This window comes from Protopterus annectens, chromosome 2.part0 (assembly GCF_019279795.1).
Source record: "Protopterus annectens isolate FY-2018-M chromosome 2.part0, PAN1.0, whole genome shotgun sequence".
Lineage (NCBI taxonomy): Eukaryota > Metazoa > Chordata > Ceratodontiformes > Protopteridae > Protopterus > Protopterus annectens.
Genome location: NC_056728.1, coordinates 1,752,622,006 through 1,752,638,168, shown reverse-complemented (window position 1 = coordinate 1,752,638,168; position 16,163 = coordinate 1,752,622,006). Strand labels below are relative to the sequence as shown.

Sequence of the window (16,163 nt, the reverse complement as noted above, 5' to 3'; positions counted from 1 at the left end):
ACAAAGGAGGAAGGGAGCTGGGAAGTCCAGGGAGTGGCAATGTTGAAACCACACTGACTTGAGGTACCACTGCAGCTTTTTTATATGGAGGCTGGCCAGAGAAAGCATGGGAATGGTAGAAGACATGAACCCAAGGAACCTGAGAAAGTCACTGGCTGTGACCGACTCCAGAGGAAGAAGAGACTGGAAAATGATAATAAAAGACAGGCCATGGGGGTAGGCAGAGATGTCAGGATGGGGATGGTCTGAATCTTGCAATCAAGGAAAACATGAGCATGAGAAGGGGTCAGAGCTGATTTTTGTAAGTTTATGGTGAAACCCACACTCAGCAAAAGGGAAATAGTAAACTAGAAATCCTCAAGCAGAGCCTCGGGGGAGGAAGCATGAAGGAACAGACAAGTCCAGATAAGGAGAGATCTGAACTCCTCTCATCCTGCAAAAGGTAATGACAGGTGCAATGCATCTGCGAAATTCACTTGGGGCAGTAGAGAGTTCAAAAGACAAAGCAGAGAACTGAAAATGTAAGAAAAACAGAGAAACATAAAAGTTTCCTGAAAAGGGGATAAATGGGGATATGAAGGTAGGCATCCCTGAGATCCAGAGAAACAAGAAAGGCCTAGGTAAGAATTAGAAATAAAGTTTGAAGATATGGGTTCATAGGTTAGTACTAGGCTAACTGCCCTTACGAACCATTGTAAGCCTAGCCAATTATCCCTTGTGAGACTCAAACCCTGCACCTTATGTTTGTAAGGCAAACACCTTAACCATTAGGCCATCCTTCCAACTTCCTCCCTCCCAAGAAGAAAAAATAAAGTTTGAAGATATATCCAAAAGGAAGGAATCGTGAGAAAGGTATTGAGCTCGAAAAGATCCAGAATTGGTCTCCAAGTGCCCTCCTTCCTGGGAACCAAAAATATTCTGGATAAAAACTTCTCCCTACTTGGGCAACAGGTGTAGCCTGAATGGTGCCCTGGACCAAAAGAGAATGAAGCACCTCTGGGGAAAAAAAGGAAGCTGTTTCCAAGAGGTTGAGGGATGCCAAAAAGAGGGGAGGGATTTCCAAACCATGAAATACCCCATGTGGACAATGGATAGAACCTCAGAGTCTGTTGTGATTCTTAACCAATTTGAAAGGGACAGGGAAAGACGGGGGGGGGGGGTAAAGGAACCTGGTGAAGGGAAAGTGGAAGCAAACTGTCATACAGAACCCAGTTTGTCCTGAAAAGGAGGCGTCTGAGAAGTAGGGTTTCAGTAGATTTCGCAGGAGGCACTTGTCTGGAACCCATTTTACCTTTACGCAGAGGATGATACTGCCTGCAAACAAAGCAGATTTGGAAGGGTAATTTCTTTGAAACATTGGAATATGAGAAACAAAACTATGTTTCAACTCCTGAAAGGCCTTGTTCTTATTTTGGAGAGACTTAAATTCAGCAAAAGCGTCAAAAAGACTAACCAAAGGAGCATCTAATAGATTGGAATAAACGTCATCAGACAAAGTCTGAAGACGAAGCCATAACTACAGCCTCAAAAACAGAACCAAATGCAGCAGTCCTTGAGGAAGCATTAGCTGCATTACAATTGCACTTAACAGCGTGGCAGGCAACTTGATAGATGGAACTCAACAAGGAAAGGGCAGAAACCTTCCCCTCAGAAATATGAACATCAGAAATTACCTGAGAAACCTGAGAAAGGAGGGCCAAAACATACCGGGCTGTATCAGTCTAGTAATTAATGGCCGTAAAAGATAAGTTGGCAGCAATATTAGCATTCTTGCCCAGATTCTTCATGGCTGTGCTATCCATGTCTAAAGAAAGCAACTTAGTAGAGGACAGCAGCTTGGAAGACTTGTCAGAAGAGACAGAAACCACAGGAGGAACAGCAGAACGGCATTTATACAGAAATTTACATTTATCAGACACCTTGTAAAATTTGTCAGGTTTCTTGGGAGCTGAGGGCGGAGAATCAGAGGCCACAGAAGCTGCTGAAAAGTTATCCAGGAGGGCAGCCAGAACAGGGGGAATATTTAAACATATGAAACTGACAGTTTAAAGCCCTAATGGACAAAGTAGCAGAAGTGTACACCTTTTTGCCCCATCTTTCTAAGGATCGAGAATCCTTTTCAGTAGGAGTAGGATTTTTGGCAGAAGCGGCCTTAGCTCCCTTAGGTCCCTGAGAAATGGTTTCAGGGTCAGCAGAAGGGTTCTTGTACAAAAACTGATGGGAATCAGGAACCCTGTAATATCTATCAGGCTTCACAGGAGCAGGAGGAAAAGAGTCAAGGGGTTAAGTTAGCCTCCGGAAAGGCATCATCCACAATATCCAAAACAGGAGGAATAGACAGGGGTCTATGCTGGGGAAAAAGAAGAAATTCCCTCAGCCTTTTCTTGGATTCCGAATACTCCTGTCCTTCCCAGTGGAAATGTTCCCTCATTTCATGCGTTTCCTCAAAGGAGAAATCCTCAGGGGGAGAAGTTGAAGGAATGGATTCTTCAGCATCAGAATCCTCCTCATAAGGAGGAAAATAATAATCCTGATCAGAAGGAGAAACTGAGGAAACAGAAGCCTGATCAGAGGAATCATAAGAAACATCCTGTCTTGGCCTTTTGTCTGGAGGGGGATGAGAACCCCTAATCATAGTAAGTAAATCCTCCGCCATCTTGAGTAACTGTTTCTGTGACTTGGGAGCTGGTTCAGAAGAAGCCTGTGTAGAAGTCTTTGATTTTGAAGGAGTCTTTGCCTTTGTCTTTGGCTTTGCCTTTATTAGTAGCTGAGTAGGCCTGAAAACCCCTTTGGAAGCCGGTACCTGCACAGCGGCTCCGGACCCATCTGAAGGAGCATTGTCCGAAGGTCCTGCAACAGAAATATTTAAAGGCCTGGTTGGCTCCTCATGAGAGTCCATTTCGGCTGTCAGTTCTGAAATGGCCGACGACAGGGGCTACAAAAGCGCCTCACTGACGACGGCCGAACCTGAAGCTGGCTCCGCTTGTGCGCTATCATCAGATTTGGACCTCGGAGGCCTGTCTTTATCCTTGCGACGATTATGAACTCCGGTAGCCGGGACCGTATCCGACGACATTTTGTAGTTAAAGCGCCTACCGAAGTAATGAAAAGCAAAATCGTACCTTCGCTTAATTGTAAGTTGATTGAATCTAGCACAAAACAGACAACTAGCTACGTCGTGGTCAGGGCCCTAGCAAGGAATATAGTAAGAATGAAAATCCTTATGAGGTATTTGCTTCCCACATGAAATACAATTATTAACTTTTTCTGACATCGGAGTGGAGCAAGAAAAAAGTTTCCCCAACGGGGTACTTCGCTTTGAGTGGAGAAGAAAGTCTTCGGACCGAAGTATATCAGTAAAATTTCGTCAGGAGTCCGCCGACCGGCAAATGCGAACTGCTATCACCGCACGACAAGAAAGACTGGAGAAGATGGCGTCGGCTGTCAGCTTTGTACTCCTGGCGCTCTGACGTCAGGGAGCATGGTTGAACAACCGACACCGGACCCAGACTTTGGGATTCTGGCCAACCTGGGGCTGCCTGCCAGCAGGGGAAAACCCTACAGTCATGACTGCAACAGTGAAACACAATGAACATCATTAAATCTTGTCTTATTTTGCCATCCAGGTATTCAGCTTCCTAGACTAACATGTTTTTTTGCTTCTCATAAAAAACACAGTCCTTTTGAAAAGTTTCAAGCCAACATCATCAAAAAATGCAACAAACTCCAATACTTTCTGAATCATAATTAATACCAAAAGGAAATCATTCTCAAACCCTGTGGAACAATTTTAAGTTGCAAACATTCATTAAAATATGCTATATCCATATCCAGTGTCTAGTTTAAAAAGTCTCTTCTCAAAGAAATAGACCATGTCCTTTAAAGAACCAAAATTGTCATTTTTACTGTGTATTGCACCCGGAGAAGAATTATGGGGTGCATTGCCATTGTTTTGCCCAAAATTAAACTGTTTGGCTACTAAATTAATGTATCGGCTATTGGTATTGTCCACCTCTCCCCAAAGTATGTCTATTTACATCAGTTTGTCCATTAAACCCATTGGAAACACTTCACACTTGTTGTATACAAGAACCAGCATTATTACAACTATTAAAGCCATTCTTCTCATCTTGTGAGCTAAAACCCCCAGGAAAAGTTAGTACAGTACCTTCTTTGGATGCACCATCCTGTATGTTCCTGGAATACATCGGCCGTACATTTTCCATATTAAACTCTTTAGAATGCGTACCAGACCCCCCTCCTCTGTATATTTCTCTGCGGTTTGGATGCCATGACATTCTCCTGGTGTTCACCATGCTCTCCGATCACGTGACAACTGTTGCCTTGACAACCCATTGAAGCTCCATCGTCGTCACCAAGATGAAAAAGAGGCCCTTTAGTACCACTACTGATCAAAAACAAGAGCCATTGATACTTTCTGTCTGAGAAAAGAGCTCAATGAGTTTAGTGAGTTCTCCTCTTAGCTGTGATACCTCCTCCTTCAACAGCGTGAACTCCATATATTCACACCCTCCCCCCTCAGGGGTATGAATATAATCCAGAGAGTCCATGATAGAACTTGGAAAACAAAACCAAGAACAGCAAAAAAAGTCAAGGACCAGCAAAAACTGCACATAAAAAAAATGTAGTCCGAGTAATCACCACCGCCAGCTGCTAATATCCACAAAAGTATTTTATTAATACAGTTATTGAGCACTTTCATTTCAATAAAGAGAGACTTCATCAGAATAACAAAGAAAGCATAAAAAAGGCATTTTAAATGCTAACATCAATTAGAATTCCACCAATGAACTGCGAAATGTAACACATCAATTAATTATTTAAAAAAGCCTGGACAGGATCAGCACAAGCAGCTTTCTGCAGCAAGTTATTAAACAATATGTTAGTGCTGCGCAATTAGTATGAATTTTTGCAGCTTTTTGTTTTTATGCATCTATTCATGTTTTATGAGTGGTATAGGTGTTTTTATTTTACTATGGTTAATGTATTTTAGAGTAAGCACTTTATTTATGTTATGCACCATGATAGTTGTAATGTGCCTTTAATGGTTTATTTGTTTTTGGCGCCTTTTTTGCCATATTGGGGTGTACGGGAGGGGGGGTTCTTTTGGTCTGAAGAAGCCTATCCAGGTGAAAGCGCTTACCACGTCTCCTGTTTGTATCACAATAAATCCGAATTTTAAAGTTTATGAAGCAGCAGTTTTTTCAGCTTTGTTTCCTGCATTTTGGTTAGTGCTGTGTTTACTGCCTGCATCGCTACTGTGCCTTTTATGTTAGTTTATTAAACAATATATATTTATCCAATATATATACAAAAATTCTTCTCAATTAAGGCTGACAATGGCTCAGTCAGCCACCCCCTTCCGGAGACGATTGATCTCATTGGGGGGTTTAGTTAAATTCTTGTGGACTTCAGGTAAGCCATGTAAAGTGGGAATGAGTGGTCATTCACCAACAAAAACTCATACTCATCCTGGGTAAGAAGCCTAGTTATAAGAAGATCGTAAAGGCTATCCTTCACTGACTGTATCAATGAATTTACTTCTTACGTGCCGATAGCAGAGTAAGTATCAAGATCAGATACATATCCCACATGTTCTTATCCCATGTCTCTATCAAACACGACCACACCTTCACCTTTGTCTGCTGACCATATCTGTAGTTCAGCATTATTCCACAATTCAACTACAGCCTTACACTCTTGCTTAGTCAACTTATAAAAATGTTTATGTTGTGACTTATTTAAGCATTTAAAAATATCAAATTCACACTCACTCAAAAAGGCTTCAGTGAGTGGGTGAGGCGGGGGAACATGCACACTAGGTTTCGATAACTCTGCCAGTGAAGACCGAGTATAAAAAATAGTTTTTAATAATAAATTTCTTGTGAATAATCTAAGATTCAACATAATGTAACTGAAAACAGATGGCTGAGCAGGAATAAAGGAGACCTTTACTGAGAACCGACATATGAGAGTCTGTTAAACATGCAATGATAAATTAAACAACAAGGAAGTAGAGCCTATCTCAGATCTCTGGATAAAAGTCCTCGTCTCTGCTCTACTGATATTTTGCTTTGCTTTCATTCTCAATTCTGAGACCTTCCTCTTCTGAGTATCTTCAGTTGTTTGACTGAGAGTTCTGGAAAAGTTGACCTCCTACTGGATGTATCCATCTCTTTAGGGTGTGCTCTCATATCAGATGCAGTGGCCTGGCTATTCAGATTACCTGTATTTACCATAGGCATGGTAGAATAAATGGTACCTTTAGGTACAGAGACATTGAACAAGCATGCACCCTGCGCATATTTATAAAAATGTTATGAAAGGACAGTTTATGAGAACTTAGAGGCTGCACAATATCAATTCTGAAGTCCCTCATGCTTTGGATGCACTTTCTTCTGATTTTAATGACAGGGGCTATGGAAATAGGTTTCATTCTGAGGTATATGATTTTAGAATGACAAGGGAGAAACCTTATTGTTCTAACAGAGATACAAGCAGACTTGGGCATTTTATTAATCAGCATGTAAATAAAGAACATGGATTGTATTGACATATTCCAGTAATATTAAGACAATCTGTGGTGTAATCAAGAGGTATCCGTCTATTTTAAGGACTGGTGACCCCACTGGTCGGACGGTTGGCAACTACCCTTCGTTCTGCTTCAAGAATTCCTTATCACTGAAAAGACAACTTTGTTATGGGCCGAGACGTAAAGAAATATTAGATCATAATCGATCTGAGAGGACAGAGACTTTTCCTTGCTGTGGATGTAGTATCTTTGGTTATATATCTGATAACAAGTGCTTTGTTCATCCAATGATAGGAAAGAATTATTAGCCGAAGCTATATGCTGACTGCAAGAGTTCATGTTTGGTATATCTTTCCGTCAAAAATGTTGTCATTTTTTATGTGAGGAAGAACAACTGAACTCTTAAAGAATGGATTTTGGAACACTTGCGTGACATTCATAATTGCAAAACCAGTAATGCACTGATTGAGTATGTGGGTGAGTTTCCTGGTCACTCTTTTAAGTTTATGGTACTTCAATTAATCACTACGAAGATGAGCGATGGTGATGTCAAGAAGGCCGAGACTAAATGGATTGATGAATTACCAGCAAATAAAGACTATGGCTTGAATGCCCTGGTTCCTTTTGACAGCCAGGAGGACTAGTATATTAATTAACTGCTTTTTCATGATTTGTTGGTCTTAGTATTTAAGAGTTTTAGATTTTCTTGTTTTGTATAGGTCTGAAAGCTTTAGCTTGAAAGCGCTCACCATTTATTAAATTTTATGTTTTTAGCTGTGCATGCTCAGATCACCTTTTACTTATTTAGACATGACTTCTACTTTACAACAGGCTGAAACTGAGAATTCACCAGAGTTGGCACATATTCAGGTAAGCCACTTGAGCAGAGCAATGGAAAATATATCCAGAGTTGTGACAGAAGATGCTCCCACCTCTTATTCACACTGTGTGCTACACAATGATTTGCTGTATCGTTACGAAGGATAGAGATGAAGTAGTTCAGTCGCTGTTGGTGCCCAAAACCTTCAGAACTTTTGTAATGAAGTTAGCTAACTGTCCTGAAGTAGACTGATACCTAGGGATGGACAAGACTAAGGCACTGATACTGACAAGGTTTTATTAGCTAGAACTACTAAAATAATTCAGAAGTTTGGTGCTGGATGTCCTGAATGCCAGAAAACAGTCCCTCACCTGGTCTTCAAAATCCTTCTGACTTCAATGCGCATCATAACTCGGAAAACAAGACAAACCGGTAAATTCAAAAAATGAACCGTAGAGCGAAAACCAAACGGACTTAGTGCTGAAAAAACAGTCACTGTCAGTTGAAAGTACCAACGCCAGGAAAAAAGAAACTCTCAAATAGTCCAAGGAATTTTATTTGAAGCGCTTTTCGTTTGCCTCCTAGGCAAACTTCTTCAGAAAACTATTTCAACAAATAACAGACTTTAAATAGTGTGACCTCATAGTGAAATTGAAACTAATTAACACCAATTAAATTGATGTTGTGCTATTAAGGGTACACAAATTTTAAAAGTAGTAATGGACAATTAAAGTTCTGTTATGAACAGCAAGACAAAATATAAACTTTAAAACATATAAAGACCTACATGTGAGGTCACCATAAGCTGCCTAAATAAGCATAAATAGTTGTTTAAAAATGGATGCAAAACATCCCGTGGGTGACTAGCTGAAGAACTCATGTACATCAAATTCAAGTCGCATTAATCATGACTTCACATTAACCATGAAAAATTTATATATGTACATTGTAATAAATATTAAAACTAACAATATATGTACAAGCTGAATATCCTAAAAACATGAAACTCATACAAGTGTCAATTAAAATTAGAGCCAACGAAACCGCTAGTCAAATAATATATTAAGTACCAAAAATATTAAAGAACTAAAAAGCAAACAAAAAATGTAACCCCAACACATATCTGTTAAAGTTATCAGCTCCAAAAAACAACACTTAAGTTATCTTTTCAGACTCAAAATGCGAAGGACACTGGAAATGGAACAAGCTTCATTCAAGCCAGGCGTATGGTACGCTTCCAATCTAATTTGCCAATGAAGTTCCCTTTCCAGCAACCTAAGCTGAGTTGGCCCACCTCTACTATCCTGTACTACTTGTTCGATTCCAATAAATTTAAAATGGTGAGTGGGGTGGTCCAGGATGTGCCTAGCCAACGCATTTGTTTCCTTATGTTTCCTTATTGCGTACATGTGTTTGTATATGCAATCCCTAAGCTTACACTGTCTTACCGATGTAAAACCCTGGACAATTTTGGCACCGAGCCAAATAAACCAGCATGGCGGTAAGACTGAGCGTAAGCTCAGGGATCGCATATACAAACACGTACGCAATAAGGAAACATAAGGAAATAAATGCGTTGGCTAGGCACATCCTGGACCACCCCACTCACCATTTTAAATTTATTGGAATCGAACAAGTAGTACAGGATAGTTGAGGTGGGCCAACTCAGCTTAGGTTGCTGGAAAGGGAACTTCATTGGCAAATTAGATTGGAAGCGTACCATACGCCTGGCTTGAATGAAGCTTGTTCCATTTCCAGTGTCCTTCGCATTTTGAGTCTGAAAAGATAACTTAAGTGTTGTTTTTTGGAGCTGATAACTTTAACAGATATGTGTTGGGGTTACATTTTTTGTTTGCTTTTTAGTTCTTTAATATTTTTGGTACTTAATATATTATTTGACTAGCGGTTTCGTTGGCTCTAATTTTAATTGACACTTGTATGAGTTTCATGTTTTTAGGATATTCAGCTTGTACATATATTGTTAGTTTTAATATTTATTACAATGTACATATATAAATTTTTCATGGTTAATGTGAAGTCATGATTAATGCGACTTGAATTTGATGTACATGAGTTCTTCAGCTAGTCACCCACGGGATGTTTTGCATCCATTTTTAAACTACTACTTATGCTTATTTAGGCAGCTTATGGTGACCTCACATGTAGGTCTTTATATGTTTTAAAGTTTATATTTTGTCTTGCTGTTCATAACAGAACTTTAATTGTCCATTACTACTTTTAAAATTTGTGTACCCTTAATAGCACAACATCAATTTAATTGGTGTTAATTAGTTTCAATTTCACTATGAGGTCACACTATTTAAAGTCTGTTATTTGTTGAAATAATGTTTTCTGAAGAAGTTTGCCTAGGAGGCAAACGAAAAGCGCTTCAAATAAAACTCCTTGGACTATTTGAGAGTTTCTTTTTTCCTGGCGTTGGCACTTTCAACTGACAGTGACTGTTTTTTTGGCACAAAGTCCGTTTGGTTTTCGCTCTACGGTTCATTTTTTGAATTCAATGCGCATCATAACAATGCTATTTGAATGTACTGCCACAGACATCACTGGGCCAATGGGAACATTTAATAATGGGTTCCAGTACATTCTAGAATGAGCTGAAAAGTATCCTGAGGCCATTCCCCTAAGTACGACCAATGCCAAATTCATAGCCAGAGAATTAGTCTTGTTATTTTCTATAGCTAGGATACCTAATGGGATACTCTCTTGACCAGAGCACTCCTTTAATGTCCAGAACAATACACTAACTATTACAATAATTTCAGGTAAATAAAGAGCCCCCAGTCTACTATTCACAGATGGATGGACTAGTAGAATTATTAACCAAACCTTCAACCCATGCTGAAAAAGTAACTGAAGATAGAAAAAACTGAGACCAGCTGATACTATATCTCCTGCTGGCCATCAGAGAAGTATCACAAACCTTGACAGGGCTTCTCTCTTTCAAATTACTGTACAGCAAGCACCCTAGAGGCTTATCAAACATTGTTACAGAAACCTGGGAGGAAGAAAAAAAGACCATTTCACAGTGCCATAGAACACTGTACTAATTTTCAAGACAGATAAAAAGTGGTTATGCCTACTGTATGACTGTGACATCCCCACTCTGGGACAGTAATCAAGAAGCCTGAATCCTCACCACTAACACTAGAGAGGGATGTTCACTTAGAATACAAATGAGTACACTCAGTATTTCCAGATGCAGACCTCACTGCATCAAGCACAATTTCCCTTAAGAGCACAAAGGAACACACACACAGTCTGGGGTCAGGGTTTCTCTCTCTCCAGATCTCCAGTAAGACTCGCCACTGGTACAGCTGTAGGGTTTTGTCCTCAGCCGAGTGTCCAAGCCAACAGCACTCTCTCTGTGAAACCAGTGCTTCGTGTCCCTGCCATAAGTAGTTGACACACACAAGCACTGACATATAATTTTCACACACACACACACACACACCTGGGAAAAGGTAGGCACAGATTACAAACTCTATCAACTTTGCCCAGACTAAAAGGTACATTCACTGCCACTAGTCAGTTATTACAAGGCTCTTAAAAGGATATCCAATTATACTGAGTAAACTTAATATTAATACAAATGGTAATGTTGACCAAACAAGCAAGGCTTTCAGGAGTGGCCAGAGTTACCAAATAAATATGTGCAAATATTGTCAAAACTTAAATATTTTTTTAAAAAGGCCCAGCCACAATGAAAATATTAAATATATTTAATAATAAATAATAAAAAACACAAAAACACTAAATATCTACTTAAAGTAAACACCAGAGTTTAATCACAAGAAATATGAAAATTAATACCGATGGAAAGTTTCAGACAGTTATGAAAAACAGTATTTAGCGGGTCTCACTATCTATTCCTGATTAGCTAAAAGAATTACTGTTCATACTTACAGGATAGAGCAAGGCAAGTTGGGTGAGTGGCCCTTGTTATCAGATCCAAGATAGAATACAGAATGCTTCTGAAAGTTCAATTCTCCTCTAATATTACAACATTATTTCTGTACAGAATGACATCATACACATCTGGTCATCTGACTCTGTTTCACATGGTATCACCAACACTAGAAGCTGCCAGGATTTTAGCACCTACTTGTCAAACCTATTCTCTAGCACATACATTGTGTCTTTGGCTCCATTCAAAATGGTGGGATAAATTCTTTATGGCTTAACCCATACAGTAATCTAATTTCAGATATATTTTAAATTCAGTTAGATTAACATCTTCCCTTCCAGTATATGCTGTTACAATGTATCCATGCAATTCAGTTACAATAATACATGTACATTTATTTTCCTTCCAGCAGGGCACACTGCTGATACATATTAATACAAGCAAATCTAACAAATGCATTTTCAGCACAAGTATCTGTACAAATCAGTTTGACATACAAACAACATATAATTATTTACACAATTCCAGTTAGCTGTGCTGGCATATGTTACATATCCACTGCCCCACTTTCTCCTTGCATGGCTGTTAGTACCTCCTATCTTCACAGTGACATCATATGAAAAAGTGACCAGGAAGTGCAGCAAAGGATATATAATAATGTACAGCTGGGGAGTTTAAGGTAGGGGATAGACTAGCTGTGTAAAATCTTACTATAACCATAGATGTCCTTCTCTTCCATGTTGCAGTATTATTAGTGTGGGGTTCTCAATCTCAGGCAACCCAAACGTCAGCTTCTATACAAAAGCTTAAGCCTGGTCGCTGCAGGTGCGTGGAACATCACACGTACAGCCATAAACCAGGGACCTTAAATGTGATGTCTGCACGCACAGACCTCAGAACTTAACTGCCCAATTGAAAAAGCCAAATGATGTCAACAAGAAGTGTGAAGTGCTATTTGCTGGCTAGTCGGACCGTAGTCTAGGTGGTGCTCCAGGGTGCCCTTTAGACACGTCAATAGGAATGAAAGTGGACAGGTGGGAGGGAAGGAATACTGCAACATGGAAGAGAAGGACATCTATGGTTATGGTGAGAATTTACACAACTGTGTCATTCTATTCCTATGTTGCAGTATTCTTAGTGTGGGAAAGTACCACAGCTTAGGAAGGAGGAAGGGTGGAGGTAGAGGTAGCTGATTCCAGAAAGCCCTGCAAGAATTGCCCTAGCAAACCCTGCCCTGGCTCTGGAGACATGGTCCAATTTGCAGTGTCTGGCAAAGGTATATATAGTGGACCTGGTGGCTGCCTCCAGAATGGAGGCTGTGTCCAGGCCTTTGAGGAAAGCTTTGGAGGATGCCACAGCCCGAATAGAGTGAGCTCGTACACCCTGAAGTAGGTTCTTGCCATGGTGGGAGTAGCAGAAGCAGATATTTTTTTGATCCAGCAGGAGATGGTTTGTTTGGAGACTGCCTTGCCCAGGGCCCTGGGGTGGAATGATACAAATAGTTGGTTGGATTTTCTGATGGACTTAGTTTTGTCTAAATAAAACCTTACTTGTCTGTGCATGTCCAAGGAATAGAATATCCTCTCACTGTCATTAGGGGGAGTGGGGAAGAAGGTGGGCAGGTGTATGAACTGGTTTAAGGACAGTTAGTTCACCACCTCTGGCACAAAAGTAGGGTTGGCGCGCAGGGTCACTCTGTCCTTGTGGAAGACAGTGTTGGGTGGACAGGCCATGAGAGCTTGTAACTTCTACCACAACCTCTACCTTCTAGCAGAGGTAAGGCCCACCAGCAGAACAGTCTTCCATATGCACATTTGGAGCTTTGCAGAACTGGGTGGCTCAAATGGAGGCAGTGTGAGTTTTTCTAGGATGAAGTTTAAGTTCTAAGGGGGTGGGATGGACTTTCTTGGGGGGTCTGATGTGCAAGACCCCTTTCAGGAATAATATAACATCTAGCCTGGCTAGTAGAGGGGGTTCTAGAGGTAAGCAGGCAGAGACTGAAGATAGGTGGACTTTCACTGAGAAGTACGAAAGGCCAGCCTTGATAAGTTCACACACACAAGTAAGGACTAGAGGGGTATCCACTTGAAATGGATCCCTGTGCCTCTGTAGACACCACTTGGAGAATATTTCACGTTTTGACATGTAGGATTCCTTGTAGTAGGTGTCTTGGCCTCCCTCAGGACTGAAAGCACATCCTCAGAATAGTGGTGTCTGAAAGGAATTAAATGTTTATCACCCAGAGTGTTAAACATAACATCTGTAGGTGGGGATGAATAAGTGTTCCCTTCTGTTGTGTGAGTAGGTCCACCATGTGGGGTACCTTGTGGTGATTGTTCTTGGCGACTGAAAGCAGTAGGGGGAACCAGCGCTGCCTTGGCCAATAGGGAGTCACCAGCAAGATTTTTGGTTTGCCTTTCCTGATCTTCAGGAGGACCTTCTGAATGAGAGGGAAGGGTGGAAATGCATATAGAAACTGTCCCTTCCATGAAATGTTGAAGGTGTCCAGTGGAGAATGGTCCTTGGTGCAGAATTTCTTCAATTGTCTGTTCTGGAGGGAGGCAAACAAATCTACCTAAAGTGGACAATGACTAGAAAAATTTCCCTGTTCAGCATCCACTCGTGTTGTAGAGAGGATGATCTACTGAGAACATCCGCTTACTGGTTTGTCCTGGGAAGGGATGTATGTTGCCTGCAGGGATAAGTTATTTCTGGAGGCAAGGTCCCAAATTTGGATGGTTATCCGGCAAAGGAGGTAGGACAGTCTCCCCTTCTTTGTTGAGGTACCACATGTCTGTGGTATTGTCTGTGAAGATTTGAAGGGGGCCTGCTTGCAGTACTGGGAGAACATCTAGCCTGGCTAGTAGAGGGGGTTCTACAGGTAAGCATCTCCAGGTTGGTGGCTACGCACGAAGCATCGGAAACCATCCAGGTGCAATTAACCATAGGCAAAACTGCTCTACAATTTGTAGCATGCTACAGGCCACCCTCTCAAACTCAGGAAACCCACACAGCCTTCCTGAAGACACTGGAGGGTATAAATGTATCACCAAACACCATCATATTGGGTGACTTCAACTACCCGAATATAGACTGGGAACATTACTCAAGCCCCAACTTTCTAGCCCAAAGGTTCCTGGAGTTCATAAATTCAAATGCCATGGAACAACTAGTCACCGTCCCCACAAGAGGAGAAAATATACTAGATCTCATCATCACAAACATGGGGACAAAATGCTCCACACCGATATCCCTCTTTGGTGAGATCAGATCATAAACTAATCTCACTAGAAATCCACATCCTGCCCCCACCCCAAACAAAAAAGACCACAGTGAAGAACTTCTCTAAAGCAAACTTCACACTACTCAAGACAGGTGTGGTATCCTTCAAGGCCCCGAGCCAATGGAAACCACAACCCAAGCTGCGGAAGCCCTTACAAATGCCTTCTATGAACACCTTCAGGACTGCATGGATCAGGCAATCCCAAATAAAACCAAGACTCTTTCCACCAAGGGCAAACGTCCAGTCTGGTGGACCCCAGCCATAAACAAACTTTACAATAAGAGGAGAAAGCTATTACATGATAGAGCAAAATCCCAAAAAGGGAAGGCATCTTTGATCAGTACTAGCAAGAAACTACGATCCCTCATAAAATCATCCAAGGCCAACTTTGAGAAAAAAATTGCCATAGATTCAAAAGACAATCATAAGGCCTTCTTCAGCTATGTCAGAAACCTGGGTGGAAACTCCCAGATATGCTCAGAATTAGTCCAAAATGATACAAAAATCATTGAACCCACAGACATTGCCAATATACTGGCAGACAGGTTCAGCGCAAACTTCACCCCCCTCTCCCCCCCAAAAGGAGAGATAACTATCCCAACAGAGCGTAGCCTCCCAGATATCTCAAATGCGCAGGTGAAAGCTGCTCTCTCTAAAGCTAAAAACACAGCATCAATGGGACCGGATGGTGTCCCCGGCTGTGTGCTACATGAACTCAATGAAGAACTAAACCCGCACATAAGGCAGCTGTTTAATCTTAGCCTTACCACAGGATATGTGCCCAAGGAGTGGCGTACGGCAACTGTGGTCCCACTCCACAAAGGCGGTGCCTCTACGGACACTGGTAATTACCGCCCCATAAGCTTAACAAGCCTGGTCTGCAAAGCTATGGAGAGGATCATAATGGAACTCATAAACAAGGACATAGGGGACTTGCAGACCTTGGACCCAACCCAGTTTGGCTTTGTCAAGAGCAGATCTTGCCTTTTGAACTTGGTTGACTTCTTCGAAACAGTTACCAAGGCCATTGATGAGGGAAAGGCAGTCCATACAGCCTACCTTGACCTTGCAAAAGCTTTCGACACAATACCCCACTCGGGTATCATAGAGAAACTTACCAGCTTAAATGTAAACCCATATGTCACAAGATGGGTTGCAAACTGGCTAAAGGACAGAACCCACAGGGTTAGAGTTGCTGGAGCCATGTCAGATTACAAGTGGTGTCCCACAGGGCTCAGTCCTTGGCCCCCTATTGTTCGGCATCTACTTCTCAGAAGTACAGGCAAACATAGGAGGACTATGGCTGACAAAGTTTGCAGATGACTGCAAACTGGGTGCCATAGTGGATAGTACATCGGACACAGACATCCTTCAGAGGGGTCTCACGGAAACTGATAGCTGGTGCCAGAGCCATGGCCTGAAGTTAAACGCAAAAAAGTGTATAGTCATACCCTTCGGGAAAAACAAGGTAACCCCAATCTACCATATAGGTGGCAACCCACTAAGCACAGAAGAGATTATCAGGGACCTGGGTACCCAGGTTGACAGTGGCCTCTCGTTTGACACTCACATTGCTAAAGTG

At 41.4% G+C, this 16,163-nt stretch overlaps 1 protein-coding gene across 1 annotated transcript in view; it reads right to left on the bottom strand.

Moving 5' to 3' along the window:
* UTP3 (UTP3 small subunit processome component) overlaps positions 1-16,163 on the bottom strand; it is a 656,101-nt gene that overhangs the window by 290,310 nt on the left and 349,628 nt on the right. The window lies entirely within an intron of this gene.